General features: G+C 49.7%; 3 non-coding genes across 3 annotated transcripts; 2 read left to right on the top strand and 1 right to left on the bottom strand.

Annotated features, from left to right (window-relative positions):
- The first annotated feature begins 888 nt into the window (after positions 1 to 888).
- Positions 889 to 960, top strand: TRNAM-CAU. Its single transcript has one exon. It is a non-coding gene; the product is annotated as a tRNA-Met (tRNA).
- Positions 961 to 1,725: 765 nt separating this feature from the next.
- Positions 1,726 to 1,799, bottom strand: TRNAN-GUU. The gene has a single exon. It is a non-coding gene; the product is annotated as a tRNA-Asn (tRNA).
- A 10,696-nt stretch (positions 1,800 to 12,495) lies between these two features.
- Positions 12,496 to 12,569, top strand: TRNAT-CGU. Its single transcript has one exon. It is a non-coding gene; the product is annotated as a tRNA-Thr (tRNA).
- Positions 12,570 to 13,941: the final 1,372 nt, after the last annotated feature.

Below are 13,941 nucleotides of genomic sequence, written 5' to 3'. Positions count from 1 at the left end.
AAGAGACTGGGGATCCCGCAGCAGCTGAAATGACCGTTTGGACAAGCACTCCCATCATGCAATCCGGTGTGGGTGTAACCATGCAAATGACATCAGCCCCAAAAGGCCTTGATGACAGATCACCAACAGATGGCAGGGCAGACTTCATACTGACCCTGCTTCAACTAGATTGTGGCAAAGATTCCAAAACACTGAACGTTAAAACTCACCTAACGCGGGTCAATCCATCCTCATCGTCGTAACCGCTCGTTATACTCCACACCCGAACGGAGCCCTCATATGGACAACATACCCTCCTAACTCACTGTCTGTATGTTAACTTTTTACCCCCAGTCCGGGCTATTGCAGATTATGTATTTCTTACGCCACCCCATTTTAAACCAAACTTCGCACCCCTTGGGTAAGCTGTACGTGGTTCCCTGAGCACCAGAAACTTCTATGCCGAAACTCTGTACCGTACACTTTTTTTTCCTTTGAATCTCATCTTAATAAAATGTTGACTTTTGTTTGAGATCCCGGCTCCTGTTCCTTTGCAAGGTGTGTGCGTTCGCTCCGTGTTTTAGTCTGCTAATACGGCGGGGGGCGATTGAGCCAGAGGCGCTTGCCTGCTGCAGACACGGATCCAAGGCTGAACCTCGTCCCCCACAAGCTTGAAAGCGTAACTGAAAACAGTTTAAGAAGTGCTCCCGTCTCCAGCACTCAGCTACCCAGCTCCCAATGGGGTCCAAACCCCAAATAGATCCTTTTTACCCTGTAGAAGCTAGCTGTAAAATCCTGTGACCAGGGCAGCTGCCTAGCAGCCTGCGCATCTGCCTGCCAGAGCGAGGGCGTGTAAGGCACTAATCCGGATAGTGGCGGCTAGGTGGCAGGGGGAGGGTGTAAAGAAGCAGCAGAGTGGCGCAGCGGGAGCGTGCTGGGCCCATAACCCAGAGGTCGATGGATCGAAACCATCCTCTGCTACGTGTGCGCTTGTTTCTTTTCCCTCTGGGCTTTCAAGCGAGCCGGTGACCAGCAGAGCACCAAGAGCCTAGGCCATGAGGCAAGAGGTGGCTGAGGCGAAGCGGCGGCCTGCCAGGGAGCTCCCTGGCACCTCTGGCTGCCTGGGCTGAAGGCAAAAGGCAGGCCTGGGCGTGGCAACGGCCTCCTGTCCCGGAATGAGGCTGCAGTGCTTCCTGGTCCCCTTTTCCCACCCACACCGGCAGGCGGCTGCTGCGGGAGAGCACGAGGGAGGATCTCGGGGTGCTAGGCAGCGCTGTGTGTGTGGCTGTCAAGGGAAAGAGCCGAGGCTCCCGACTCGACCTGCCATTGACTCACGTGGCTCTGCGCGCTGTCAGCCGGGGCGGGGCGGGCCAGGCCGCGGACGTGACTCAGGCTTGGGCCGCATGGCCGCGCTTTCCTGACGAGGCATGAGGCAGGCCAAGAGCTTTGCACAGCGTACAGGGAAGTGGGAGGGAGGCGTCTTTGAGCCGGCCTGTCTCCTCCGCTTCTCCCTTGCCGCTTGGGCAGAGGCGGGAAGGGAGCGAAATGTTCCCGGCTGAAAGTTTTTGTTCTCGGCTTTGAGGATTAAGCCTGAGCCTCTGGCACCGCTGCTGGCAGATGGGTTTCTGAATGGCATCCAGCCTGCTCTTTGGACCACCAGCTGAAAGCACTGAGGCCAAGAGGCAGCAAAATGGGACCTTTGAGGCTCCCCCCACAGGCCTCAGGGAAGCAGCACAGGCTTAGCCTGGTCCCTGGGTGGGCTTGAACCACCATCCTTTCGGTTAACAGTCGAACACACTGACCCATTGTGCCACAGAGACATGGAGGGGCAAGGCTGTATTGAGCCCAAAAGCCGGGAATCAGCTCAGGGCATACGGTAGAGCACATGCATGCAGTGGTTAGCCAAGCAACAGCAAAGGAACTGGACTGCTATGGAGGGTTTTTTTGCCCCACTTGCCCCCCCGCCTGGGTGGCGCTGCCTAAAAGTGGTGGCCACCAGAGCCCAAGCAGTAGGCCCACCCCTTCTACTTGAGGCCACGCCCCTTCACCACCCCCTCCCCAATGCCCCGCTCCTACACTGCCTCATCCCCCAAGATCCTTCCTCCCGCTCACTGCTCTCCGTCCCCTCCCCACCCTCACTCGCCCTTACAGGCATTACAAAGTGGCAAGGCAGAGCCCTCCCATTTTTTAATGTCCTGGGGTGTTGTTCCCCCCTGTTCAGGCACCTCTGGGGCCCTGCACTTCACACAGCTCTCCCTGATTTCAGCTGTTAGTGAGGGAGCCTCACTGCTAGCAGAGACTGGGCAGTTTCTTGCATGAGAGACACTGTCCCAAAGCAGGACTAATGCTTAGAGCTGGTTATCAGTGATTTCAGATCCGTTGGTCTGCAGCAAGACTCTCCATTGAGTCTTAATCAGCTCTGTTATTACACAGAGAAGAACAAAAGGGTCAAATGGTGCCTGGAACCCTTAAGAAGAATCCACCCCACCGAGTACAACACTTGTCGCTACCTGCTCTCAGCTCCACTGAGAATGTTTTGGGGTCACTCCTTGCCTGTATCAACCTAGGGATTTTGGAGAATCACAATTAACAGGTGCTCCAGTGGTGCAATTGGTTAGTGTGCAGTACTTATAGGGCAGTGCTGAGAGGAGGTTGTGAGTTCAAGCCTCACCTGGAGCACTGGTTTTCATTAGCCAAATGGCTTCACACAGTTATTTGGCCCTGTGGAATGTAGAATTCTAGTCCTGGGGACCCTGAGGCAGGGGAAGAGTCAAAAACACCCCCTTCACTTATTACCTCCTCTCCAGAGCACAGGTCAGAACCTGAAATCCTTTCCCCAGTCCCTCCTGCAGCCCCTGTGCCAGGATCCGTCAAGCAGAGCCTGGAGTCCTGCCCATCCTTGACCCCTGAGCCTGGAGGGAGAGGAGCAAGGAGCCATTGTTAGAGGGCTTTCCCTTCCCCCGCCCACTTCCCTGGCTCTTGTCACGCAGACAGCAAGCAGCAAAAGACCAGAAGTCGGAAGCGCAGACAAAGGGATGGTTACTGGGGTTAGTTTCCAAGCAAGCAGATTCCGAAGCCCTTCACACCAGTCGGGCTTATCTCTATAGACCGACAGAGTCTGTTCTCCAGTGTCCCCTTTCCCAGCTCTGACACCGCAGAGCGTTTACCCCACATCCCTACAGACAATTCTTTCCTGGGTGCTGGCGGGTGAGTCCTGCCCACATGCTCAGGGTTTAGCTGGTCGCCATATTTGGAGTCGGGAAGGAATTTTCCTCCAGGGCAGGTTGGCAGAGACCCTGGGGGGGATTCACCTTCCTCTGCAGCATGGGGCACGGGTCACTTGCTGGAGGATTCTCTGACCTTGAAGTTTTTAAACAACGAGTTGAGGACTTCGATAGCTCAGACATAGGCCAGGGGTTTGTTACAGGAGTGGGTGGGTGAGAGTCTGTGGCCTGCGTTGTGCAGGAGGTCGGACTGGACAATCATAATGGTCCCTTCTGACCTTAAAGTCGATGAGTCTATGAGCTCTGACACTGCAGAATGTTTACCCCACATCCCCCTTCCCAGCTCTGACACCGCAGAGCCTGGCCTCTGTCCCTGTTCCCCGTTCCCTAGTCCCATTTCCCCCCCCCCGTTGGCATGATTCCAATTTCCCCGCCCACTTCCTGTCTGACCCCAGTTTACACAGTAATAGTCTTAGCTAGACCTTAACCAATCATTGTAACTAACCAGTTCTAACCTATTGTAACAGAAATCTCTAACCAATTACATCCCACTCCCCTAATTAACTTACACCCAGCAAAATTAATTCGGCGGCAGACAGAAACAATTAGAGAACCAGACAAATTGACAATAGAAAAGTGGGGGCGAGAAAGATAAACCCTACAGAAATGAGGGTTTCACAACCACAACCATTGAGAAGGGATTTCGTGCCAGACCGGATGCTCCCTTAAGATCTGTTTCTTTATCTGGTGGTGATGGGCACTATCGGGACAGGATTGTCTTCCTAACAGCCCAGCCCCACCTTAGTTCAGTGTGACGGGTTTGGGAGGTGAGGATGGGACCGTTCGCTTCCCAGCTTATGGCTGCCCCTGCTGCTTAGCCAAAGGCCTTCGCCTACGAACCAGGGCTCAGACTCTCCGAGGGAGAGAAGCCCCAGACACAGGCAGACTGGGATTTTGGGTCTTTGTTTTATACCCCTGTCACTAGCTAAGTGATAAAAATGCACCTAAGTTCTTAAAGTCTAGGCCTGTACAGGCAGCCTGAATATCTCTATTCTAACAGGTTTCAGAGTAGCAGCCGTGTTAGTCTGTATCCGCAAAAAGAACAGGAGTACTTGTGGCACCTTAAAGACTAACAAATTTATTTTAGCATGAGCTTTCGTGAGCTGCAGCTCACTTCTTCGGATGCATAGAATGGAACACACAGACAGGGAATATTTATACATACAGAGAACATGAAAAGGTGGAAGTATGCATACCAACAGGCAGAGTCTAATCAATTGAGATGAGCTATCGTTAGCAGGAGGAAAAAAAACTTTTTGAAGTGATAATTAAGATGGCCCATAGAAGGTGTGAGGAGAACTTAACATAGGGAAATAGATTCAATTGGTGTAATGCCCCAACCATTCCCAGTCTTTGTTTAGGCCACAGTTAATAGTATCTAGTTTGCATATTAATTCAAGTTCAGCAGTTTCTCTTTGGAGTCTGTTTTTGAAGTTTTTTTGTTGCAAAATTGGAAGGTTGTCGTGTAAGGGGTTTATGGAGAGGTTCTGATTGACTGATTATAATGATGCTATCTCTAGATGTGTATCATTTTTGTAGTTGACGTTATGAATATTGGGTCTATGCTGCCCATATTTCAAACTTGTGTTCTGCTTCTGGGGAACACCCCAGCCAAACAAGTTGATGTCAGTTCTGCCTAGCTTGCTTGATGGCCCATTAAGTACCATCAGCTATACAATCGACCCATTGAGAGAAGGCAGATTCGCCTTGTGCCTCAGCAAGGTATGCAGGGACCTGCCTGTGGACAGAACTCAGGTTTTTCTATGCCACGTGCTGGATAGAGCGTCTTTGAGACAAAGAAAGCAAAGACCACATGGCAAGAGAGTATAAAAGGCTGATGCCTCATCTCCATCTTGTCTTCAATCCTGCTATATACCTCTGGAGGGACTTTGCTACAAACTGAAGCTCTAGACAAAGGACTGAATGACCCATCCCAGCTGTGGATGGACTCCAGAGACTTGATTTGAACCTACAGTTTATTCCATCACTGCTACAAGCCTGAACCAAGAACTTTGCCATTACTAAATGTGAAGGGTTAAAAATCCATGTGCATTTTATATAACAACCTGGTGTATGGATTGTGCCAGCTCTTTTCCAGACCCAAAGTCCAGAGTATGGTCAAAGGACCAGAGGCCTAGCAAATCATGATCAGCTAAGAGAAAGCTGGGGTAAACAGAAAGCCTTGCTTGCTAAGATAGGCCTGGTCAGCAAATTGCCAGGTGTTGGAGCTAAGAACTAAAGAATTGTGTCTTATTCAGAGTTGCAGATTGAACAAAGAATCCCTGTTCCTATTGTGTTAGTCTCTTCTGTAGGGAGACGTTCTTCCCACTGATCCAGCCTTGAGTTTATGAGAAGTTGGCCCATGTCAGTATAAGATATGGCATCCTTCCACCTCCCTTCCCAGGGACCATGTAGTAATTTTTTTGGCAGAAGGGGGTTGTAGTGAAAGGAAGTTGGAGAAACTCTGGCATAGAGCATCTCCATTAATGAGCTGCAGTGACATAGACTCAGTGTTTGAAATGTTGACTTGTCCTTAGCCTCTGAATACGTCTAGACTTGGCGCATTGTGGGTGATCTGACACTGAAAGTACAACCATGAAGATACCACACACCAGCCTTGCCTTGCTGGCAAGAATCAAGCCTCCACAGAAAGACACCCATGGTTTTCTAGCCCAGCTCCCTAAGCCTTCAGCCACAACCACTTAACACAGGGGCCTTTCTACACTCTGGTTCTGTTCTCACTGAAAGGTCATTTCCAATTGTTTGCTCAGACCAGTTTCCCCAGCACACTCACTGCTGTGCAGCTCTGTACGTGTGGACATGGCTGAACAGCAAGAATTCCTGCCCATTTCCCTACTGGCTGGAGCATGATTAGAGTGTGTTTGTGGTTAATGATGTTACTGTAGATTGTTCATTTCCTGCCTTGACAATTCAGACAGGCCCTTTTCCCGTCATATCGCCAGCACCTCTGTGATTCCGATAGCAGGGCAGGTTTTCTCTGGGCACTGAGATTTTTCAGGGAGTTGGTGGCTCCTTTCTTTCCTCACCCTGGAGTAAACTCAGCTTTTTATTCTATCCTTGATGACTCATGGAATAACAACAGCAGCATGAAGAGGAGAGAGAATAGCTCACTGCCGAGGGGGAGCGGGGAAGGTGGCCGCATCCCCTCTGTCTGACCATTGCCATTGCAGGAGAGAAGGTTTCAATGGAATCGAATGCCCTGGCTCAGACATGAGACACAGGGAGGTTTTGCTGATCATGGATCCATGCAAAGGAAATTGTGTCTCTGTGTGAAAATGGGGAGGGAAATGAAACACCCACATGGTGGTGTGTAAGGCAGAGGGGACCCCAATAGGATTAGAACAGGATAAGTTCTCAAGCAGCATGTTTCTTACTTTGCCCATCTGTCAATTTTGATTATTATCGATGGAAATATTTTGCCATTGGGTTGTGTGTTTACACAGAAATTGACATTTACCAACAAACACGTAATTCTTCCAGTCCTGGCTAGTCTGCCCTTGGTGAGTTTAGAAGGACAGAGTCACTCTTCCCACTCCCCATGCCAGGCCTGTGTTCTCCAGAGTGTCAACTTCCTACACAGCTGGGATTCTTCCCTGATCTCCCCTCAGACCTCTGCCCCCCACCCCCACTTCTGGGATCCCCTCCCAACACTGTCCAACTCCCCTGCTGGCCAGATCTCTTCCCATTCCTTTCATTTCCTGCCTCCCCTCTGAGCAAAAGCTCTGGACTGTTCCCACACTGGGAATTGAATCCAGGCTGCCTGTATGAAAACACCAGGAATCCTGGCCACTACACCATATGGGACTTGCACAAACAAAAATCCATTTACATATTCACTAACACATTCACACATTAACATTTAAAAGTAGCCATTCAAAAAACTTCAAAAACAGACTTCAAAGAGAATCTGCAGAGTTACAATTTATTTACAAACTTAACACCATTAATTTGAGCTTGAATAGGGACTGGGAGTGGCTTGCTCACCACAAAAGCAATTTTCCCTCTCTTGGTATTGACACCTCCCCATCAATTATTGGGAGTGGACCACATCCACCCTGACTGAATTGGCCTTCAGCACTGGTTCTCCCCTTGTAAGGTAACTCTCTTCACTTCATGTTCCGATAAATATTTATACCTGTATCTGCAATTTTCACCCCATGCATCTGAAGAAGTGGGTTTTTGACCCACGGATGCTTATGCCCAAATAAATCTGTTAGTCCTTACGGTGCCACCAGACTCCTCGCTGTTTTCGTGAAGTAAAAGCAAAACGCATTCTGAGCTGATCTTAACCCTTTCAATGCCCTTACAAACTTAGATGCTTCTCACCACAGGCTGGCTGGTTGCTTTTCAGCCAGGCTCTCCCCTTTGATCAGCGCTTCAGTCGCTTGGTGTGGGGGTGTCTGTAGGCGGAGCTGGAAGAGAGAGGAAAAGCCTGGCGAACGTCTCTCCTTTTATCATGTCCTTCCTTCCCCATTGGCTTTGCCCCCCCCCTTCAGAGTCAGGTGAGCAGCACTGCGTCTCTCCAAGCAAGGCTGAGATATTCCCCTCGTGTGGCCTCGTGCAGGTGAGTCATTGCGTTGTAGCTCCCTTGCTGGACAATGGCTGTTGATGGGTTGTTTGACACCCTGTCTGGGCGTTGGTTACTTTCCTTGCTGTTGCCACTGGGGAGCTAATATCTGGCTGATTCCCCCAACTTACAGCACAGTGACAACCACACTACACAATTCTCATAACGTCATATGCATGAATGGTGTACATAGATGGGTAGAGAAATGACTTGCAGCAGATCATATCCTTTCCCTTGATACCTTACAAGTCATGCTTTATATGTAAGATCACGATTATGTGAAAATGAGGAATATGGGGGTTATAGCCGCTCCCCCAAAGGTCTAGAATGTCACACTGAGATTCGATTTTCATTTCTTATGTAACCAACTTTGACCTCTGTGCCTAACACTTATAATCACTTATAATCTATCTTTCTGTAGTTAATAAACTTATTTTAATGTTTTACACTGACTTGTGAAATTGTCCAAAGTGCTTGGGAAAGCTGCTCAGATTAAAAAGGCTGGAGCATGGTCACTTTTTTTTTTGAGGACGTGGCGAATTAATTAATGAGCTTGCACTTTTCAAGAGGTTTTGAGCAGTGTAAGATGGTACATTTCTGAGGTGCAAGGCTGAGGGCTGGGGAGATATGCTGGTGTTTCTCTATGTATAATTGAGGAGTGGCTTATAGAGCATTCATGCCACTTAGTTGGGTGCATTGCTGCATGTTGTTGGCTGAGTAATCACAGCACCAGGAGGGTTTTGCTGCTTGTCACTAGTGCAGCATTGTAAGACACAGCCCAGGCTGGAGAAATAAGAGGACAGAGCAGTCCCACTGTTTGGGTTTGTACCCCACAGATCCCACCACACAGAGACTCTCCTATGACCAGCCAGGGTAATATTGTGCTTAGTGCCTTGCAGCTCCAAGAGCTGGACATGCAAGATGAGTCACAGCGACCTTGACCTTGTTTCCACATTTATCCGATGCCTCTTTTCTACACTTGTCAGCAAAAAGACCCGTTTCTTTTGCAAGCATTTGTATGGCTAGCCAGAGTCGGGCTTCCCCGTTAACAAAAGAGATCGACCAAAAGGTGACAAGAGGAGGCGTGTTCAGCAAGGCAGCACTGGATGCTGGATCTGCTTTTTATCCAGCAGGTCTCTTGGCAAGCTCTGCCACGGTGCCACTCGCTGGGACTTCTCCCCTAACTGCTCTGTGTTTCATCAACAACAATAAAATGAAAGGTGAAAGGACAGTAATTCTCCATTTCCTGCAAGCCCTGCAGAGAACCCTCTAGAAGGGGCTCTGTGCACAGATATTCCCAGCGAATTGCATGGGCGCAACACAGGCTCTCGAGTCACAGGAATTGCAGTCTAAGCAACCTCCTTGCCCACGCAATGGCCTTTTCATCAACTCCAGGCTGGTGACTTGATTCTCTCCAATGCTCCTCTGCAAAGAAGCCTTTTCCTTAGCAAGCAATTACTTGGATTGCCAAGGGAGGTCTCGTCTGTTTCCTAGGAAGACACAGGAAAATGTGAGTAGAGAAGGTAGAAGCCATACACCAAGGCACCACTGGGAGTTGAACCCTGGATCTCCTGTTTGCTAAACAGGTGCTTTAGCCAGCTAAACCACGGTGCCTGCCCTCAGGGAGTATTTGCAATCATTCCACTTGATGGTCCAAGACTACACCTTCAAATTCCAAAGTACAGACATTCCCCATTTCCTTCAAGACTTGCAGACTTTTTGCTGTCTGGCTCTCTGTGCACAGAAAGCCACAGCTGAGTTGACAGAGGGCTTCTAACACGCGCTTCTCCCACAAGCTGCCATGATCAGATACTGATTAGTGCTCTGTGTTCCAGTCACAACAACTTCAGCTCAACTCTGAGTCATGGTAACCTTTCCATCAGCTCCAGACTTACCATTTAACACTTTCCAAGACTTAGCTGCAAGGAAGGGTCTCTGTGTCTTGAACAAGCACTTACAAGGATTGTGCAGTGAGGTCTTTTCTTTGTATGAGAAGAGATACAAGAAAGGAGCCTGACAGACAAGCCAGGTTCTGCAAGGAGGAACTGTCAGGCTAAGCCAGGATCTCCTGGTGAGTAGGAAGGCTCTTCAGCCAGCTCTGCCCAAAGATCACTATCCAGAGGCCACAGGGTCCAGTTATGGTTACAGACGCATCCTGAAATTAGAGCAGGATATTTTAAAGCTTATTCTCACAGCAAAGTAACACAATTCAACCATGTCAGCACAGAGGACAAAGCACTCCGTCATTTCATAGTTATTGCTACTGATCTCACTGACAAACTTCCTTTTCTCGGGGCTGCTCTCAGCACTTTAGGGAGTTTTTCCTCTTCTCCCTTCCAGCTGTGGTGATGGGACTGCAGCAGCTCCCCAGGGCCAGCTTTGCTCTTTCACTTACATCCTTCACTTCTTTGGCTGAAGCTGTGTTTGCCCCCAGTTTAATCCATAGCTGAGACCTCAGGTACCAGCAGCTAGTTACAAAGGCTCAATTCCCATTGTCATCAGTGGGAGGTTATCCTGGGCTGCAGGATTTAGCCCATGGACAGTCAAGGTGCTACAGCAGCTATATTCTTACGTGGTGAGTCCTGCAGCCTATTACCAAACTGCTCTGCCATAGTCTGAAGGGGGCCTGACTTGCTGAGAATCAGGCAGAAGAGAGACCCTGGAGCAGAGAAGGAAAATGTCCTCAGCAGTCACAGCTGGCAGGAGCAGCAAAGACTGAGTATCAGACACACTTTTTCACCAGGACAGTAAAAGTGCACAACCCCCTGATATATTCTCAGTTCACTCCCCCTCCCAAGGAAGCCCTATTCTGCTCTATTACACTCACATGGGATGAGAGGGAAGGTCCTCTCCTGGGTAAATAACTGGTTACAAGGTAGGAATAAATGGTCAGTTTTCAAAATGGAGAGAGGTCAATAGTGGTGCCTCCCAGGGGCTCTGGGACAAGTGCTATTCAACATATTCATAAATGATCTGGGAAAATGAGGTAAACAGCGAGGTGGCTAAATTTTCAGATGATCCAAAACTACTCAGGAAAGTTAAGTCCAAAGCAGCCTGCGAAGAGTTACAAAAAGAGCTCACAAAACTGGGTGAAAGGGCAACAAAATGGCAGATTTGTTGATAAACGCAAAGTGATGCACATTGGAAAACATAATCCCAACTATGCATATAAAATGACGAGGCCAAAAATAGCTGTTGCCACTCGAGAGGGATCTTGGAGTCACTGCGGATAGTTCTCTTAAAACATCCACTCTGTGTGCAACGACGGTCAAAAAAGCAAAGAGAATCTTGGGAATAATTAAGAAAGGGATAGAGAATAAGACAGAAAATATCATATTGCTTATGGCCGACCACATGCATTGGCCTCCCCTCAGGCAGGGGGCTTATAGGCCCTTCTGCCAGTTGGTGTTGGCAGCAGCACGGGCTGGCTTCAATGTCTAGGGGAGGAGAGCAGCAGAGAGGGAGGAGGAGAGAGAGTCCCAAGAGCAGAGTGCAAACCAACCAGCTGAGGGTGTAGCATTGGGAGCAGCGTCTGATGTTTTCCTGTCTAGCCGGCTTGCTTCCTAGAACGAACGCTCCTTGAGTGGGGTGATCCACAGGGAGTAGCTCAAACCTCCCAAGTGCCTGGGCAGGGGCAGGACATTAGCCCAGCAAGGGAGGGGTGTGGCAGTGACATCACAAAGGCCTTTTGCAGGACCTCAGACTATTGGTCAAAGACTATTGGTGGGGAGGTGGTGACCTCACAGAGAGATGCTGACATCAGGCAGGCAGGACAGGGGCGAGGGGCCAGGGAAACCTCAGAGACCCCTGTGGCTTTGCTCCAGCAAGTCTCCTTCTCCAGGTCTCTCTTTGAGGACAGAGAGAGTATTCCGGTTCATGTACGTGAGCGCCAGGAGGAACCTCTTTTGAGTTTTCTCCTTCTCTTTTAGTGATTTTACTAGAAAACAGACGTCCCTGTTTAGAAGGTAAGAGCCTGCTCGAGGGAAGGGGTGTCATGGGGGCATCACAGTTTGGATACCGGTGCCCCCCCCCCACAATGTATGGAAGTTCCCACCACCCTGCTCTGTGTTCACAGGGCGGGAGAGAGCAGCATTTCACGGCAGTGATTTGCTCCTGGCTGCCGGAGCAGAGCAGCAGGCTCAGCTGTTAGAACTTCCCAGAGCTATGAAAGGGGAGGGGCCCATGGCTCTGCAGCAGGAATGCAGGGCAGGCGAGTTCACAGAGGGCATTGTGGGATACTGGGGGAGACCAGTTATGGTGATATAATGAACAGCAGCGTCTACAGTGACACTCTCTCACTTTAAGTTTGCTGCAAAAAGCTCCAGACCTCTCATCAAAGTCGTTTTATTTTGTCACCAACACAGGTCAGTGTTGTCACCAGACGTGGCATTGCAGTGTGTACACCAGCCACAAGCTACCAACCGAGGGAGCACAGTGTGTTTTTCACACACCTGAGCAATATAATTCTGCTGAAACAACTTTGTAGTGCAGACCTGGCCAAAGATTCACTCACACACAACTTGCAAGGAAAACGTCACCTGCTCCTCTGCTTTGCAGAATCCAAACACAAGCAAAGCTTGTCAGGCCCCGGTGGAGATGGCAGGGAGTCAGATGTGGGCAGACAGTGTGTTTTAGCTACCAGCAGGCACTATGGTTTAGCTGGCTAAAGCATCTGTTTCGTAAACAGGAGATCCTGGGTTCAACTCCCAGTGGTGCCTTGTTGACTGGCTGTTGGGGCACCTGCTGTTGGCTACTGTCAGAAGACAAGATGCAGAGCTAGATGGGCCTTTGGTCTAACCCAGTGTAGTTTCTCTTATGGTTTAAATAACACTCACAGGCACTGATAATAGAGTTACTGAAAGTTTGGGAGTTAGGAGCGGGTAAGTCAGTGGTCCAGTCCCCACACAGATGACCCCCTCCCTCTGGGACAGGGGCAGGTCTGAGCTCTCACCCAAATGCTCATTGTGGCTGCCAGAATCTGTGAGCAGCTAGTTTAGTTTGCACTGAGGGTTGAGTCCTGCTTTGTGCACCGTGTGTGAGAATGAAAATCCTAAACCGCCCTTTGAAATAATGAAAGCAGCAGGACGTGTTATTGTCCCTGCCCCAAAGCAGACAGACCAATGGAGAAATGCCGTCGAGTCCAAGGTAATACTCCACTGCCATTTTACCTTTTTCGCTTGCTAAACTCCTTCTTATCTGCCCGGCCCAGGCTGTCCTCTGCCTCAGCTGCTGCTCCCGGCCTGCTCTAGAGTCAAACACGCAGGGCCCCCAGGGGAACAGAGGCTGGGACAGGGCAGCAGCCTGGGCTGGGCTGGGAAGATGCTGGGAGTTCTCGTTCCCTGAGAACTGGCCTGGCTCCCTTCTCAACAGCAAACAAACCAATTCCACGTCCCCTCCCCAGAAAAACCAGCCTGAAGCCAAGGGCAGCAGGGGACGATTCCCTGCAGTTCCCACAGAGGCAGAAGAGAACCCAGGGTGTTTCTAGCAGAGCTTATGGAACTGATGTGGGGAAACCAGCCTTTAATAACAGGCAGTTCCATTTTAAGCTCAGTGTTTTTAACAATTTCTACAACATTAAATAACCCTTCAATCAGGCACTCTCACTGAAGGACTGTCTGGATATGTGGACTCTCTACTCAGACCCTATGCCACCAGCACTCCCAGCTATCTCCGTGCATCCGACGAAGTGGGTATTCACCCACGAAAGCTCATGCTGCAAAACGTCTGTTAGTCTATAAGGTGCCACAGGATTCTTTGCTGCTTTTACAGATCCAGACTATCACGGCTACCCCTCTGATCCTTTAATCAGGGTTCTACCTCCCAGTAGAACCCTTTAATCGTAGTGTCACCATCCATAAAATTGCTTCAGCCTTATAGGTTCCTAAGTACACAACTAAACATCTCTTCAAATCCAAAGGAGTGGAGATCAGTCAATGTTCAGAGTCATCCCACATAAAAGAACCATGTTGTGGTACATACTGGCCCCATCATGTGGCCATCGCCTTTCCCTCCTCTTCCAGAGTCAGAATGTGATCAGCTCACACTGAGGGGGTGCAACACCCCTCCCTTGGTCTCTATGCCAGAGCTCCT

Source organism: Mauremys mutica, unplaced genomic scaffold (genome assembly GCF_020497125.1).
Source record: "Mauremys mutica isolate MM-2020 ecotype Southern unplaced genomic scaffold, ASM2049712v1 Super-Scaffold_100355, whole genome shotgun sequence".
Lineage (NCBI taxonomy): Eukaryota > Metazoa > Chordata > Testudines > Geoemydidae > Mauremys > Mauremys mutica.
Note: the sequence above shows the minus strand (reverse complement) of the source record. Positions and strands in the feature narration are given on the sequence as shown.